Raw genomic sequence first — 15795 nt, 5'->3', positions numbered from 1 at the left:
ATGTTATGGTTGGACTCTATCCGGTTGATTTCTTGAAGTTAGGCTCAACATGGGCCTTAGGATTGGGTTAAGGAATAGTTAGGCTTACTACGGGTCTCAGAGGCTTTAGACTGGCTCAAGTCTTAGTGCCATTTCGGCTCATAGGTTAGGTCGTGACATTTTAGTGATAAGTAAGTAATATTATAAAGACATGAAACATGAATTTGAATTTCTAATTCATATATTGTTATAAATCATCTTAGTTATAGTTATTGTTAAAATAAAAAATTAAAAAAATATTTGAAAGGAAAAGGATGTTTAGGAAGGTAGAGTGTGTAGTAAATGGATTGACAATGTTATAAAAAATCTAAAAAACAAAATTAGTAAAATAAAAAAATATATGGTTTCTATTTAGAATTTAACCTTACACATAATTAGTTGATGTGTTTTTCTAAAAGTGTATTTTAATTATTAACTTTTTATTTTATCAATTAAATAGTTTTCTTTATTAGAATTCATTCTTTATATTAGAAAATTCAAATGCAAAGAAAAATCAATTTTTTATTTTTACCTTTTATCCTTATTATGTATTATATTGGTCCAAATCGATACGTTATTAAGCAATGCGGTAGTCATGGAAATTTTAATTTAATAGTATCAAATTTTTTTGTGATTATAATCAAATTTAAAAAAAAATAAAGAAAAGAAAAGTGAAAATTGAAAAACAAAATTAGCCAGTGAGAAAGAAAATTGGCAAAGCTGAAATTTTATAAACCCGTTTATTAAAGAAAAGCCCATCACTAGAAAGGAAAAAAAATAAAAAAAGAAGATTAAAAAAATCCTGTCACAGTTCCATGAATAGTGTCTGAGGATTCAACGTTTAGGTCAGAAAAGACAAAGCAAAGTCTTCAATGAAAAGACAGAAAAACCTATCCATTAAAATGGTTATTCAAATGTGTGAATTAACACTCGCTATTCAAATGGCTACTGTTCACGTGAATAATGACGCCATATTCTCTTTTAATGTATGTATACAAATATGAATGGCGTGAGAGATAAAAGGCGAAATTGTCAAAATTTGCAAGTCAAAAAGAAATTGTCAAGATTTTCATACTATCTACAATCATTTATGATTTTTGTGCTACACATGAAACATGACAAGTAATCTCATCATCATTCAATCAATAACTTTAACTAAATAATATTGAAATCGTTTATAAAATTGTGATACTTTGATTTCAATTTTTATTTAAAGTTAGATTAATTAAAAAAATAAAAATTTTGCCTTTTAAATTAAAAAGAAAATTTTCATTAAAATATATAATTATATTTAATCAAATATGTTCTCGCATGATGTATATAGGGAAGGAAACAACACCACCAAACAACCATGGAAGAAGAATCAATTTTCCTTTTTTCTATATATATATATATATATATATATATATATATATATATATATATACATAAAAATGAAGTAGATAAGTTATTTTATATTATATGTACAAAACTCATGCAAAGTACACATGCAAAGTACATATACAAAGTATGTGAAACTCTTGTATTTGTATTTCTCACTATGAAAAGCTGTAAATGAACTGACAAGAAAACATTAAAATAAGACAACAAAATAAGTTGAACCCTAGCATGAAACACAGGCATGTATCCTTGAGCTATATAGTAAGTTTGTCTATAAATAGCGACAAAACACTTACATGAACCACCGTACCAAGAGATTAAGCCATTCGTTACTAAAAGAACAGTAGCAATGGCTCCCAAATTTTCCTATCTTATTGCAACCTTCCTCCTACTGCTCTTTTCAATCCAGCTCTTTATAGCTCAGTCTGAAGGTCATGAGGGGAAAACTCTAAAATTTCTTCGAAGCCTAAAGGAAGTCCAAAAGGGCCAAAATGTTGTTAGCCTTAATGAGGTCAAGAAGAACCTCAGGAAATTTGGATACTACCCAAGTGATGATACCAATAATCTAACTGACGATTTCGATAACCTTTTGGAGTCTGCACTCAAAACTTACCAAAAATTTTACAAGCTAAAGGTCACTGGGAGTCTAGATTCTGCTACCATCAAGAACATGATGATCCCACGATGTGGAGTACCCGATGTCACCAATCTCACATCCTTATCAAAACCAACCAGCAACAGCCACCACAAGTCGAAAATGTTTCACATGGTTTCACACTATGATTTTCCCAAGGGAATGCCAAGATGGCCATCTTCTAAGTATAAACTCACCTACACGTTTCGCTTTGGAGATCAAAACCCAAATGAGGCAGACATGAGGTCTGCTTGCTCGCGAGCGTTTCAAAGATGGGCAAGTGTTTCCCAATTCACTTTTCAGGAAGCACCTACAGGTTCCAAAGCTGATATTGTAATCGGTTTTTACAGACGTGATCATGGAGATGGACTTGCTTTTGATGGGCCGCTAGGAACGGTGCTGGCTCATGCATTTTATCCCCAAGATGGAAGATTCCATTATGATGCGGATGAGGATTGGAGTAACAATCCCAACATGAACCAATTTGACTTGGAATCTGTGGCTGCTCATGAAATTGGTCATCTTCTTGGGCTTGCACACAGTCAGGATTCAAATGCCATTATGTATTCAATAATTCCAATAGGGACTATCAAAAGGAAACTAACCCAAGATGATATTGATGGCATCCATGCTCTCTACCCTAATTAATCAACCATAATCTTTGTTTTACATGGAATAATCAAAGAGCAATTAATTCACGTGGTCATGTTTAATTACCAAATATGAAGGGATCTTAATCCATATATAATGATATTATATTGTACTTTTCATTTTTCAATTATGAATAATATGATGAAAGCATCTTATTTATTGTATTTGACTCTACAATTAAATTCAAGGCAAATTATTGTAAAGGGACCCATAATAAAGAATTTTAAGTTTAAGAATTTTATATTTGTCATAAAAATTATAAGAGAGAGAAGCACTACACATTAAACTTCTTTTTTTCACATAGAATACGTACATGGGACAACACATCTCTTAATAATATCACAATAATTTTGTGAAAACATTGTAACGTATGTTGTTGGGAATCATTTATAACCTCCGTCTAAAATAAATTAAGAAGGTACACATGCGAGATCATACGTATAAAATTAATCACGATAAAAATTTGAAACAAAATAGTAAAGTGTGAATAAAAGAATATTTAATCTCATAAAATTAATTAGTTAATATGCAAGAAATTATTGATAATATTTAAAGAAATAGAGATTTATATAGATTAGTTTAAGCTTCATGTTGTATATGATTAGGTAGAAGGTATCCAAAATATTGAACCCATCCACATTTTATTTCAAAGAATAAAATAACTGCAGTTTCATACTTTCTTTATAAAATAATTGCAGTGGTAACAGTACAGTAAAGACTTTTTTTTTTTTCGTATCATATTGATTAGTATTTGCTTGTAATAATTATATTGAAAATTTAATTTCAGCTAAATTTCACCACCGTTTGATGGTTATTTTAGTAATGTCCTTAAACTTAAATTTGTATCATAAAAATCTTGTAACTTTAATTTAGCTCTATATAAAGTCTTTCACATCGTTTTCCGATGGTCTCTCAGACGAGAGGCTGATGTGTACATTGCAAACTAGAATTTTATGGAAAAAAAAAATTCCTCTCTTTTAGCTAGATAAAACATAGTCTCTCTCCTTCCTTATCATTGGCAAATCAACATTCTGACACCTAAATGAGGAAGACCGGAGTAGTGATGATAACTATAGAAAAAAAAAGGGTACAAAAGAATGTAAAGTCCTCCTAAGATAATATGAACAATATAGTAGCCCACGCATAATTATCGATGTAATTTAAGGAGAGATGAAAAATATAGGGTAGAACCTAGAGGAATACTTTGCATAGACAAACTATTAGAGGAAAACAACACCATAAAACTGTCAATAGCATAATATAAGTAGAACACTGAAAGAAAAAAAAAAATCATTTCCAAAGCTGAAAAAAAAAATCTACAAACAGATCTCTTGACAAATCTATAATATATGTTAAGAAAATAGAAGAGAGATCTAGTACTTCTTCAATTTCTAAACGTATAAAACCACAACAATGAAAATAAAAGGAAAACTACACCATACGATTAAGGCTTAGAAAGCATTAAAATACCAATCCGACAACAACGTGATCGAATCAAGCATCAACGATAACTTAATCTCAAAAAGAGTCACCAAACACTAAAAATAAACCAATAGAGATCAAATGCTAAAACGATTAAAATCAAGCTGCATAAAGCATCAAACCTAAATGTAGTTCTAATCGACCACTAAAAACACCAAAATAAAGTAAACATGAGCACAGATCTAAGGAAATGATACCTGTATATTACATTTGACCAGGTCAAGAGGAGTGATGGCCATGTGAGTAAGTCCACAGCTGAGAATACCTCTAGCAGTGCAAGTAGCGTCAAAAGTTAGAGAGTACATCTTGTGTTATAAATAGCTTGTATGTTAGACAATATAGAGAGAAAGAATTCTTATATTGTTAAAATATAAGAAAGTGAAGAAATGACAAAATTGAAATATGTATAGAATTATATATATATATATATATATATATATATATATATTATTCTATTATGGCACTTGGCACATATATGTGTGAAATAAAATAATTATCTTATTGCAATTTTCGTAAATAAATTACAAACAGATGTATTTATTAACAAGTAGATGTATTTATTAATAAACAAGACATGTCAATTCTATACAAACAGTCACAACTGTTTGTATAGCTATCTGTTCATAAACAGATATGTCTATGCTATAAAAACAGTAACAGCTATTTGTATAGGTATATGTTAATAAACAGACATATCTATTTTATACAAAAAGTCACAACTATTTGTATAGATGTCTATTAATAAACAGACATGTCTATTACACAAACAGTTGTATCTATTGGAGATAGACAGATGTGTCTATCTAGTAAAAGTTCCATGACTTTTCATTCTTTATAAATATGGATGAGTTTTTCAATCCAGAAATATACTACTTCTGCTTCTTCTTCTTTTCTTCTAGTCTCTCTAAATTCGGTTCGTATAAAGAGTTCTTAAGGGAAATCTTCAGGAGTTGCTGTCTGCAGATTTCAGGCTTTGTTGTATCCTGGAGGTATATTGCCATAACCTTACAACAATCTAGTGGGGGCAATTAATACCTTAAAGATAGTGATTCATCATACCTCAAAGCCTATTCTACACCCACTGCCTCAACAATTTTAAGGTATTAATCGCAATAGAGTCTAAGGCTATTTTCATGATGAATCAAGAGTTCGTGAAACTTGATCATTTTAAGGAACAAATTATGTTCACTGAGAAGGTAAAAGCAGATCAAGAAAAGAAGACGAATTGCCATACAGAGGTCATATTCTCAATAACTCATTAGATATATTATAAGATTTGTTTACCTCTGTCAAGTCTCCAAAGGAAATCTGGAATTTGTTAGAATTAGAATATAATACAGAAAAAAAAAGGTATGGATAAATTTCTCATTATGAAATATTTTGAATTCTAAATACATGATAATATGCCTGTTATGGATAAGTCCATGAGTTGCATATCTTTGTTTCAAAGTTTAAGGATTTGAAAGTGGTAGTTCCTAAATCATTGCAATTAGGAGGAATAATAGCACATCATACTTCTAGTTTGAATGATTATAGGAAGAAATTACTGTATGCCACATACGACTTTTCTCTTAAACAGATTCAGAAATACTTACACATTAAAAAGTTTTTTATGTGATAATTTGTTTTATATTGATGACATGCTTATAATTAGAAGAAATATAAGGTTGTATTATGATGCTAAAGCTCATGGTGAATGTGATAAAGAAGGTAATAAGATTTATATGCATAAGTCGAAAAATAATTTTATATGCATAAATCCTAATTCATATTAATTGTGTCTATCACTAATTAGGTGGGGATATTGTTAAAAATATTAGGGATAATAAAACTTGTCTCATTTTGAAAGAGTTATGTCTGTTCATTAAAAGGCATTAAAATGAACTATTTATTACCGATAGTTATATTTGTTTTAAAAGGTATAAGTGAACAGATATAATTGTTCTAAGAGATAAAAAGTGAACGGTTGTATCTGTTGTAAAAGGTATAAGTGAACAAATATAATTATTCTAAGAGATACAAAGTGAATGGTTGTATCTGTTCTAAGAGGTATAAGTGAATGGTTATATCTGTTCTAAGATGTATAAATGAACGGTTGTATATGTTCTAAGAGGCATAAGTGAATAAATATAATTGTTCTAAAAGATACAAAGTGAACGGTTGTATATGTTCTAAGAGATATAAGTGAACAAATATAATTATTCTAAGAGATACAAAGTAGACGGTTGTATCTGTTGTAAAAGGTATAAGTGAACAGGTGTAATTTGTAACACCCCAAATTTTTAAAATTTATTATTTTGTGAGTAATATTAATATTTTAATTTTTAAAAATTTTAGAAAATTATTTGAAATTTTTTAGATTTTCGAAATCGGGTTTGATTTCCCGAAAATATAAAACTTTGATATTTTTAAAAATTAATTTAAAGACTACGTGGCAAAACTAAAAATATATTTGGAGTCTACAAATTTTTGAGTTTTCTAGAATTTTTTCGAAATTTTTGGGCCTTATTTTCGATCCCAAGGCAGAGTAAAAAAATTCAAAATTTTGTATCCTCCATCGAACCGGCCGAATCAAATCGGAATGGATCGGACCGGCCCTTTTCTTTTTCTTCCTTCTTCTCCCTCGCGCCCGACCTCTCCCCTTCCCTTCCCGTTTTCTCTCTCCTCCCTCACCCCCAGGCCGTGCCGCCACCTCCCTAGCCACCCCACCTTCCTGGCCCCCTGCCTCACCACCTCCCCACGGTCGGCCAACACTCCAAGCGGCCGAAAAACGCACGCGAAGATCACCCGATGCACACGCGCCATTTCGACTTCCCAACCGAAATCCGGCCTATTTGGCCACCGATTGGGCCAGATCTTGTGTCAAACAATATCTACACCTTGAGAGCTTTCCATAGACACTAAGAACACCAAAATCCATTGATCGGTTTGTTTAATTTTTGTCTGGGAAGTTTTAGCCCATTATGACTTTTGGGCTAGATTTCTTGCAAACCGTGAACCCCGCGAGAAAACCGAGAGTACCAGAGCACTCCACTCGTCGAGAGCTTCGCGGCAATATAAATTTCAAAATTTTTCGACACCATTTTTTGGTGGGTCCTACGAAACTTCGTAGTATTTTTTCGAGCACTAAATGAGCTTAGAAAATTTCATAAAAATTTTATACTAACTCTCGTGTTGTGGGCTTCGTGTAGGTACCTTCAATTCACAGAAATTTGACAGTTGTCCAGGTCTATGAATTTCCAGCCAGACAGACCGGCTACCGAAAAAGTCTTGGAATTAGATCGAGATTTTGGCTACCCCACTGTTGTCAAACGTTCCGAGCGCGTTTCCAGAGTTAGAATCAGCATAGGTAAACCTGAACCTTTCTTTTTCGTAATTTTTTAGTGCTTAAATGGGATTAAAAATCCATAAATATTCGTGGTAGCTCAGAAAATTATGATTCTTTTTACATTAGCCTAGTAATATTGCTAAGGACTGTGAGGCAAAGTTTTATAATTTTTAGAGTTTATTTGGTTAGTTTTTGCAAAAATGGACAATTATAAGGACTAAACCGTAATTTTATATCGTGTGATTGATGACTGTTTGGATGGGCCCAAGAGGGGCTGTGTGATATGATTGAGTTGTGGGTATATGGTATGCAAATATAGAAGTGTGTTTTTAGCCTTTTTGCAGGTTGGGTAGGTCCTAGGTATAGGGGAGACTCTGCCGGATTTTCGGTACGACTTAGGATGTCTTTGGTTTTTTTCTTAGTTTGTATTGAGTCAAATTTATTAAATGATTATAATAAAATTATCAGGTGAGCCGGGACAGCCTTCTTCCTCCGCCCAGCCGCCACAGTGACTGTTGTCAAGTCTGTGAGTAAAATATTAATTTTAATTGTAATTTCGATATTATTATATGTTCAAGCATGCCCATGCATCACTTATATGTATATGTCTATGTAGTTAAACTCTAGGCACGTTTTATGTTGCATTCACAACTATTAAAGTGCCATGGATGTTGTTGTGGTAATTTGGAGTAGTGCGCGCGCGTTGGTGTGCATGTGGTATAGTGTTGGCTATGGACAGGACGGGTAGACACAGCTTGAGATCTTCGCTGGGACCCGGTCCTTCAAGGTAGACACGGCTTGAGTTCTTCGCTGGGACCCCAATTTGGTTTATTAAGCGAAAGTTCAGCTTGAGTTCTTCATCGCACAAAGCTAGATTTAAGAGAGTCAGATAGGGATCAACTCCCATATATTTATGATTTGACATTACTGGGTGTGTGAGTGCTCCAAATTACCTTTTTGCTGTTATGATATGAAAATATTGCTGATGTTGCATTTCACTCTGCAGGGTGCATTAGCTTTAGATAGTTATAGAGATTATGGTTAAAATTGATATTTTACTCTCTCGAGCCTAACGCCACTCTCGCTTCATTATTTTTCAGGCTACAAGAAGATTTTGTTGTGGTTAATCTACTACTTTTCTCCTTCGCAAGTTGTTTATTAATGTTTGTGTAATTTTATTAGCTCCTAGAATTTTTGCATGTGTTATAAGTATTTATTTGATTTGGGTCTGTAATATAATTATCATGTTGGACCTGTAAACATATTATTATATGCATGTTTGATGGACTGGATGAGGGAGCTAAGCTCCCATTTATTTTTATGACATTTGAGTATGCGGAGGGTGAGTTGAGCTCCCCAATTGAGTATATATTGTTTTTACAGTGCTCGTGAGTCAAAACTCTCCGCTGAAAGGTCCACTTTATGGTTGGACTCTATCCGGTTGAATTCTGAAATTGGGCCCAAATGGGCCTTAAAGTTGGGTTAAAGAATAGTTAGGCTTACTACGCCCTGGGGCTTTAGGCTAGCCCAGGTCCTAGTGTCGGTCTGGCTCATAGGTTAGGTAGTGACAAATGTGGTATCAGAGCTTAGGCTCCAGATTCATAGGGAATAATTGTCTAAAGTGTTGGGAAAAGTCTACTAGGAGTCATATGCAGAAAATAGGGTCCACATTCGTCTTGAATTGTCATCTTTGCTTTTAATTTCTGCTTCATACAATTATGTATAAATATGAGTCTATAGAGCTATGTAATATGTTGTTTTGAATTTTGTGGGCTAATGCTGCTGAATTTCAGGAAAATGCGTAGAAGCAGAAGAGCTGCCACTACACTGTAAACTGCATGTGCCTAATGAGGTGTCGGCACAGGATGAGGCACCTGCCTTGAGGAGGCGGGGTAGGAGGCCTAGAGCTACTCAAGTAGAAGAGCAGCTACCACCAGTTCAGAATCAGTCTTTTATGGCACAGGGTCCCATGGACCTAATGACAGCTACTCTAACTAGTTTGTAGAGGACCATCGATATGATGGCATAGTATATGGTCCACCCTCCCCAACAGCAGCAGTCCACCGCACCAAGAGGGAAACCTTACAAACAGATAATCAATTTCAAGAAGTTGGTGCCTGGTACTTATGATGTGTCAGATGATACCTATCGATATTTGGATTCCTGCAGATAGGCAGGAACAGAGTTGCAGTTGACTGATAGAAGACTTATAGAGTGTATACAGCATGTCATGGGGCCTATGCCTAGACAATGGATGAATGATTACATATTACCTCGGATGGAGGGTTTGTCATGGACCCAGTTTGTGGAACTGTTTATCAACCGGTTTGTACCAGAAAGTTTCAGAGATCAAAAGCAGTTGGCCTTTGAGGCCTTAAGGTAGAATGGCAGGTTTGTAGATGAATATGCTACAGAATTTTTGGAACTGAGCAGGTATGCCCCTATAGCAGTAGCTACAGAAACTATGAAGGTGAAGAGGTTCCTAAAGGGGCTTGACAGGAGGTATGCAAACCTGGCCATGATGTCTGATCAATCTTTTGATGTGGTGGTTGATCAAGCTAGAGAGGGTTCTTCAGGTGTTTCCCACATGGGTGCTCCGGATAGCGGAGGCCAGAGTAATTACAGAGGAAGAAGTAGGAACAAGAAGAGTGGTTTTAGACACAAATCTCGAGGATTCAGACTAGGGTACGGATCCAGCAGTGGTCATAGTTCGGGATACAACAGTTCTGAGTCTGGTTCAGGATCCTCCTTTGCACCTTGTGCACAGTGTGGAAGAGGACATTTAAGACCTTTTATGATGGGTTCAGGAGTATGCTTCAGATGTGGCCAACAAGGTCACTTTGCTAGGGAATGCCCCGTGTTCAGTGAGCCACAGATGGGGTCACAGGGTTCTGTTGCAAATGTTCCTCGTCAGTTGTATCTTGGTGCTTCCAGCATGGCAGGCAGTCAGTTCAGTGGCCAACAGGGCCAAGGACAAGGCGGACATGGATTTGGAGGCAGATGAGGAGGTGGAAGTCAGTATCAGGGTTCTGCCACCCAAGGTAGGGGTCAAGCTCGGGTTTTCACCCTGACCCACCAGGATGCTCAGGCTTCCAATGCAGTTGTGGCAGGTATTCTTCTAGTCTGTTCCTATGAGGCTCGTGTTTTGATAGATCCAGGTACTACGCACTCATTTGTCTCCCCAGTGTTTGCCATGAGATTGGGTAGGAATCCTATAACTTTAGAATGCCCTTTGTCTATAGCTACCCCGCTTAGTGACAACATAGATGTAGATATGGTTTTTTCGAGTAGCCCAGTAATAGTGGATGGAAAGATCCTCCTAGCAAACTTAGTTCCTCTACCAGTAATGGATTTCGATGTAATCTTGGGAATGGATTGGTTGGCAACTCATTATGCCACTTTAGACTGCAGGAACAAAAAGGTGTATTTCCACACACTTGGTGTGGAAGAGTTTAGCTTTGACGGTGACAGGAGCGTGGCTCCATATAATTTGGTGTTAGCAATTAGTGCTAGAAAAATGTTGAGGCGTGGATGTCAAGGGTATTTGGCATTGGTAAGAGATACATCTGTAGAAGGTGTCAACATGAAAAATGTTCCTGTTGTTAGAGAATTCATGGATGTCTTCCCTAAGGAGCTTCTAGGGTTGCCACCAGGAAGGGAAATAGAGTTTTACATTGATGTTGTATCGGGTATAAACCCCATATCAATGCCGCCTTATAGGATGGCACCAGCAGAATTGAAGGAGACAAAGGAGCAACTACATGAGCTTTTGGACAAGGGTTTTATACGTCCGAGCACTTCACCCTGGGGCGCTCCTGTTCTATTTGTGAGAAAGAAAGATGGGTCCTTGAGGTTGTGTATTGACTATAGACAGCTGAACAAGGTGACTGTGAAGAACAAGTATCCACTTCTTCGGATCGATGATCTGTTTGATTAGCTCCAAGGGGCTAGATTCTTTTCCAAGATAGACCTGCGATCAGGCTACCATCATTTGAGAATCGTGAATGAGGATGTGTCCAAAACAGCATTCAGGACAAGATATGGTCATTATGAGTTCTTGGTGATGTCTTTTGGACTCACTAATGCACCAGTAGCCTTCATGGACCTGATGAACAGGGTATTCAGGCCATTCCTGGACCGTTTTGTCATCGTATTCATAGATGACATTTTGGTATACTTTCAGACCGAGGAAGAACACGTGTGGCACTTGAGGATGGTGTTACAGACTTTGAGGGAGCACCATCTATATGCCAAATTTTCAAAATGTGAATTTTGGCTAGAAAGCATCTCATTCTTGGGACACGTGGTTTCTAGTCAAGGCATTCAAGTAGAACCCAAGAAAATTGAAGCTGTAACTGATTGGCTTAGGCCTACAATAGTCACTGAGGTGCGAAGTTTTCTGGGTCTAGCTGGCTACTATAGGCATTTTGTGCAAGATTTTTCCAGGATGGCAGCTCCCCTAACTAAGTTAACTTGGAAGAATGTTCCATTCATTTGGACAGATGACTGTGAAAAGAGTTTCAAAAAGCTTAAGGAGTGTCTAACCACCGCCCCGATGTTGACACTACAGATGAGTGGTGAAGGATATATCGTGTACTGTGATGCCTCCAAAGTTGGCTTAGGGTGTGTTTTGATACAGAATGGAAAAGTAGTGGCTTATGCTTCAAGGCAGCTGAAGAGGCATGAACAGAATTACCCCATCCATGATTTGGAAATGGCGGCTATAGTCTTTGCACTAAAAATCTGGAGACACTACCTATATGGTAAAGTGTGCGAGATATACACCGACCATAAGAGTTTGAAGTACATCTTCCAACAGAGGGATTTAAATTTGAGACAGAGGAGATGGATGGAGCTTCTGAAAGACTATGACTGTACCATCCAGTACCACCCTGGGAAGGCCAGTGTGGTAGCAGATGCTTTGAGTAGAAAATCTTCTGGCAGCTTGGCGTACATATCAGCGGAGAAGAGACCGTTGATTCAGGAAGTACACGAGTTGATGGATCAAGGTCTAATCTTAGATCTTTCAGATGAAGGGGTATTGCTGGCTCATTTTTCAGTGAGACCAGACCTGCGAGATAGATTTAGAGTTTCCCAGCACAGAGACCAACAATTGATGAAGATCATAGAAAGAGTACAGTAGGGTTAAGGTGGTGAGTTTGGATTTGCCAATGATGGCGCCCTAGTGCAAGGTTCTAGGATATGTGTGCCCGATGTGGACAATCTCAGAAATGAAATCATGCGAGAGGCACACTATACATTGTACAATATCCATCCAGGCTCCACCAAGATGTACCATGAGGTGAAAGATAGCTATTGGTGGAATGGCATGAAGAGAGACATAGCAGACTTTGTGTCCAAGTGCTTGACTTGTCAGAAGGTGAAGTTTGAACACCATAGGCCGTCAGGGAAGCTGCAAGAGCTTCCTATCCCAGAATGGAAGTGGGAGATGATTACTATAGATTTTATGACTGGGTTGCCTCGTACCACGCGATGATATGATTCGTTATGGGTAATTGTAGATCGCCTGACTAAATCAACTCACTTCTTGCCTGTGAAGATCACCTATTCTGTTGCACAGTACACCCGACTCTATATTCGAGAAATAGTTAGATTGCATGGAGTTTCGGCTTCCATAATATCTGACAGAGGGCCCCAATTCACTTCTCGGTTTTGGAGGAAGTTGCAGGAGGCACTTGGCACACAGTTGAACTTCAAGATCGCCACCCTCGACAAAGTGACAAGATGAAGGACAATCCAAACACTAAAAAACATGCTTCGCACAAGTGTTTTGGATTTTGGGGGTCAATGGGATGATCAGCTACCTTTGGTGGAGTTTGCCTACCACAATAGTTACCATTCCATCATAGGGATGGCCCCCTATGAGGCACTATATAGAAGAAAGTGTAGGTCTCCTCTGTGTTGGACGGAAATGGGAGAAGCAAAGGTGCATGATGTAGACCTAGTGCAGTACACTTCAGAGATAGTTCCTTTAATCAGGGAATGATTGAAAACAGTTTTCAGTAGGCAGAAGAGTTATGTAAACCCTAGACGGAGGGATGTAGAGTTTGTAGTAGGTGACTACGTATTCCTGAAAGTTTCTCCGATGAAGGGAGTCATGAGATTTGGAAAGAAGGGCAAGTTGGCACCTCAATATATTAGACCTTTTGAGGTTATGGATAGAGTTGGAGCAGTTGCCTATCAGTTGGAGTTACCACCCAACCTTTCTCATATTCATCCTGTATTTCACATCTCCATGCTCAGAAAATACATTCCTGATCCTTCTCATGTGCTATAGCCGGATGTAGTAGAGCTGAAAGAAAACTTGACGTTTGAGGAGCAACCTGTAGCCATAGTGGACTATCAAGTGAGCCAGTTAGATCAAAACAGATCCCTATGGTTAAGGTTTTGTGGAAGAGCCAGTCAGTAGAAGAGTGCACTGCGGAGTCAGAGCGGGACATGCGTAGCAAGTATCCTTATCTATTCAATATATAATTCTGTACTTTATTCTGCCTTGTGTAAAATTCGAGGACGAATTTTCTATAAGGGGGGAAGAATGTAACACCCCAAATTTTTAAAATTTATTATTTTGTGAGTAATATTAATATTTTAATTTTTTAAAAAATTTTAGGAAATTATTTGAAATTTTTTAGATTTTCGAAATCGGGTTTAATTTTTCGAAAATATAAAACTTTGATGATTTTTAAAAATTAATTTAAAGACCACATGGCAAAACTAAAAATATATTTGGAGTCTACGAATTTTTTTGAGTTTTCTAGAATTTTTTAGGAATTTTTGGGCCTCGTTTTCGGTCCCAAGACAGAGTAAAAAAAATTCAAAATTTTATATCCTGAAACGAACCGGCGGAATCAAACTGGACCGGATCGGACCGATCGAATCGGACCGGCCCTTTTCTTTTTCTTCCTTCTTCTCCCTCGCGCGCCCGACCTCTCCCCTTCCCTTCCTGTTTTCTCTCTCCTCCCTCACCCCCAGGTCGCGCCGCCGCCTCCCCAGCCACCCCACCTCGCCGGCGCGCCGCCCCACCACCTCCCCACGGCCGGCCGACACTCCAGGCAGCCGGAAAATGCCCGTGAAGACCACACGACGTGCGCGCGCCGTTTCGACTTCCCGGCCGAAATTCGGCCGATCCGACCACCGATTGGGCCGGGTCTTGTGTCAAACAACATCTATACCTCGAGAGCTTTCCATAGGCACCAAGAATACCAAAATCCATCAAGCGGTTTGTCCAATTTTTGTCCGGAAAGTTTTAGCCCATTTTGACTTTTGGACTAGATTTCTCGCAAACCATGAACCCCACGAGAAAACCGAGAATACCAGAGCGCTCTACTCGTCGAGAGCTTCGCCGCAATATAAATTTCAAAATTTTTCGACACTATTTTTCGGTGGGTCCCACGAAACTTCGTAGTATTTTTTCGAGCATTAAATGAGCTTAGAAAATTCCGTAAAAATTTTATACTAACTCCCGTGTTGTGGGCTTCGTGTAGGTACCTTCAATTTGAGGAAATTTGATAGTTGTCTAGGTCAGTGAATTTCCGGCTAGACAGATCGGCTACCGAAAAAGTCTTGGAATTGGATCGAGATTTTGGCTGCCCCACCATTGTCAGACATTCCGAGCATGTTTCTGGAGTCGAAATCGGCATAGGTAAACCCGAACCTTGCTTTTTCGTAATTTTCTAGTGCTTAAATAGGATTAAAAATCCATAAAATATTCGTGGTAGCTCAGAAAATTATGATTCTTTTTGCATTAGCCTAGTAATATTGCTAAGGACCGCGGGGCAAAGTTTTAGAATTTTTAGAGCTTATTTGGGTAGTTTTTGCAAAAAGAGTCAATTATAAGGACTAAACTGTAATTTTACATCGTGTGATTGATGACTGTTTGGATGGACCCAGGAGGGGCTGTGAGATATGATTAAGTTGTGGGTATATGGTATGCGAATATAGAAGTGTGTTTTTAGCCTTTTTGCAGGTTGGGTAGGTCCTAGGTATAGGGGAGACTCTGCCAGATTTTTGGTACGACTTAGGACGTCTTTGGTCTTTTTCTTAGTTTGTATTGAGTCAAATTTATTAAATGATTGTAATAAAATTCGCAGGTAAGCCGATGCCTTTCTTCCTTCGCCTAATCGCCACAAAGGATCACTGCCAAGTCTGTGAGTAAAATATTAATTTTAATTGTAATTTCGATATTATTATGTGTTCAAGCATGCTCATGGATCACTTATATGTATATGTCTATATAGTTAAACTCTAGGCATATTTTATGTTGCATTCACAACTGCTAAAG

The 15795-nt window shown here is 37.2% G+C and overlaps 1 pseudogene; it reads left to right on the top strand.

Moving 5' to 3' along the window:
• Nucleotides 1–1694: 1694 nt before the first annotated feature.
• LOC110648992 (metalloendoproteinase 2-MMP-like) lies at nucleotides 1695–2680 on the top strand (annotated as a pseudogene).
• Nucleotides 2681–15795: the final 13115 nt, after the last annotated feature.

The sequence above is a fragment of the Hevea brasiliensis genome, chromosome 18 (genome assembly GCF_030052815.1).
Source record: "Hevea brasiliensis isolate MT/VB/25A 57/8 chromosome 18, ASM3005281v1, whole genome shotgun sequence".
NCBI classification, from domain to species: domain Eukaryota; kingdom Viridiplantae; phylum Streptophyta; class Magnoliopsida; order Malpighiales; family Euphorbiaceae; genus Hevea; species Hevea brasiliensis.
This window is presented reverse-complemented; position numbering and strand designations above follow the sequence as displayed.